We start from the raw sequence: 3,276 nt of genomic DNA, 5'->3' as shown, positions 1-3,276 counted from the left end.
CTAGTGCATTCTATAAAAAAGGGGCAAAGAAGTAATCTCAGGTCATCATGAAATTTCAGCTTACCTCACTTTCTTTTTGGCTCTGATGTTTTAAAATGGTGTGTATTGCCCTAGCTGGTTTGGCTCAGTGGGTAGAGCATCGACCTGTGGACCAAAGGGTCCCAAGTTCGATTCCGGTCAAGGGCACATGCCCAGGTTGTGGGCTCGATCCCCAGTGGGGAGCATGCAGGAGGCAGCCAACCAATGATTCTCTCTCATCATGGATGATTCTCTCTCTCTCTCCCTCTTCCATCCTCTCTGAAATTAATAAAAAATATTTTTAAAAAATAAAATAAGATAAAATAAAATAAAATAGTGTGTATTTTCTTGGAGCATTTTATAATATACACATTACAGAAGAAACATTTCAAAGAAGGTAGGAGAAACACAATGGTTCACGGAGGGTTTTCTTACTGAAGGTTTCTCTTCTGCCATATCAAGAAAGTGCCATTCAGTGAGGGGAGCACAGTTGTGGAGAGATGTTCTTGCTAAGTCACATTCTTAATTTTGGCTGCATTAGAGTTATGTGTTATGTTTTAAAACATACCAATGCAGAGACCAACCTCCACACTAATAATTTCAGAAGTTCTGGCATTGAGGCCCAGGTGTTGGTATGTTTTTTTAATGCTTTCAGGAGATTAATCATGCAAAGTACTCCTGCATGCCTTTGTGGCAACAATCTTGGTTCTTATTCTATATTTTCCTATCAGAGGCCACATGCTTTGATTTGGTTTAGTTTTTAGTGGCTCATCTTTGAAGTCATCCATACATGATTTTTGCAATGTAGAGGATGAGCAGCCTCCTTCACAATCCATTTGAATGTGGATTCAATGAACCTAAAAGCCAAGAGGAGGTGCATAATGCATTGCTCATCTGGTGAAATATGACAGGGCACGTGGTGAACTGAGTTTGCATCTTCTTCAATGCTAACAGTAGGTTGATCTAACAATGCTTGAATCAGATAGAGTTCACAGCTCTTCATATTTTCAGTGTCCTACTAGCAACATTTTCCCATCTCTATCCACATTTAGCCCCCTTTAATTCCTGGCCTTTAGTACCCTGAGACTTGTAATCTCTCAGTGAATGTTAAGAGAGAAATGGATGCACATACACAGAAGAAAGAAAGGAAAGAACCAGGCTCTGAATTTCATGAGTTTGGATCTGAGTACACTTACCACTCAGGAGTCGATGCCTATGTGTCCAGAAGAATAGCTCCTTCAATCTAATAGTCAGCAACCTGTAATGGAGAGGTAAACATGTTTGCCTAATGGCTTGGCTGGCTTTTCTCTTGTCCAAGTTCAGAGGTTGGAACCTAGATCATACAAGCTAAAGATTATGCTTTTCAAATCTGCCACACCAGAGATACAATTAGAAAAAATTCTGGCCTTGATTTCTTCTTGTGTTTAATTAATCATGCTGCAGCCACTCTGTGTATCATTATGATATTTTAATGGGAAGTTAAGATAAGGTATATTATTAAGTATGGCTAGTATGCTAACCCAGAAATCCTATTAACTTCGATAATGAGAAAAAATAACAAACTAGAATTCTGGTGTTTGCCTTATGTTCTCTAACATCATAGTTCATGAGGTCTTCCTAGATGCAGGCTAGAGGCCTCCATTTAATGTCCCTGCCCCCAACCTCTATGCCTTCTGCCAGATCTCTGGTTCTAAAGTATCTCTTGCATCTTGTCATTATTGAAGGTTAGGCTCTCATTCAACAAACTGGGATTTGAATGCTAAATTTATAGACCTTAGCAGTTTTCAACATTTCTGAACTCAAGTTTCCCTATCTGCATAGTGGGGAATTCGACATACCTATGTAATGTATAGCACAAGGAATTGTTCCATAGGCATTTAGTCTTTCTTCAATTGTTTTCTTTTCTAGCTTACCCACTGCCTCTTCATGGAGCTTAAAACTGTCAATGTCTACCATCGGCCAATTATTCAAATAGAACTCCTAGTCCTGGCATTCTGGGGTGATGCACATGACTAATTCCCTAACTTTCCTTTTTTGCTTTTGTCTTACACTATAAGGTCACTCTCACTCATCAAAAATGACTTGACCACATCTACATTCTTGCTTTCAATGATCCCATCCCCTTGGTATGAGAGAACTCTACCCCATCCCTTTGTTATTGAAATCATACCCTTTCTCTAAGAGCCAATTTAGTTGCCACTCCCTCACAGAAGTTAGAAGGACGTCACTCCAAAGACATGTTTCCAAATTTAGGGGCTGAAATTCATCCCTTGCTTTTTAAAATCAAAAGTCAAATAAACCAAGAACTTATTTGAATTCACATTGGAATCAACAAATGGAAGGAAAAAATAAATGTGCCATAAAAAGAGAAAACATGCTAAAATATGTTTTTAATTAAAAATCTGATTCTTCATTCATACACTTTACATTTCTAATTTTTAAAAATTAGATAAGCTATAGTAAATGCCATTTGTTTCAGTTTAGCTTAGTCTTTTCTCACTCCCAAAGAAGGGCATGTGTTTACATTAATTTTCTATGTAAATGAAATTCTTAGATCATTGAAGGGTCTGGTATACATCCTGTTTGCAAACTAAGATTTCTTTATGAATGAAGAATAAAATGTGCAAATGCAGGACTGAATCAGAAACTTGCTTTGGGGCACTGCTATTAGTTCCAATCTTTATAATAGGCATCTCTGAAACGTTCCACTTTTCAAAGTACAAAGACTGTTTTCACAGTTCTCTCTCGTGTTTTCCTAATGCACTCTAGTTTGATGCCAGTAACTTTCTGTTGTGTTTATTATATTTTGTCTTCTCTCCACCCAGGCCCCCACCCTCAAATCCCACATTGTGAGCAAGCCTTTGAGTAACCAAAAGCTTATTAGCAAATTTTCCAGCAAATAGAATTTTTTGGAATTTTTTCCACCTTTGGTTGATGGACTCCCACTGAAATAAACCAGTCGTGTTTGTGCTAAACTTCTAAAGGAACTTCACTTCCAGTCATTTTAGTGAATGAATGGCAAACTGAATATACCAACAAAATCAAGTCATGAGTAAAAATAGAGACAGAAAGACATTGAGTAAAACAGAAAGAATGTGAGAAGGGAAAGTTGAGAAAGAGAATGAATGTTTACTCCTTTGACTTCTGTAACAAAAACTTAAAAACTATAATTTTCCCTAAATTGAATATGAATATATAAATATCTGAGAGGATTACTTTAAGAAGTCATAACCTTATTTTATTTTCATATAGCTCTTT

This window comes from Myotis yumanensis, unplaced genomic scaffold (assembly GCF_028538775.1).
Source record: "Myotis yumanensis isolate MYYU_CA2020_CCGP unplaced genomic scaffold, mMyoYum1.0.hap1 SCAF_2, whole genome shotgun sequence".
NCBI classification, from domain to species: domain Eukaryota; kingdom Metazoa; phylum Chordata; class Mammalia; order Chiroptera; family Vespertilionidae; genus Myotis; species Myotis yumanensis.
This window is presented reverse-complemented; position numbering follows the sequence as displayed.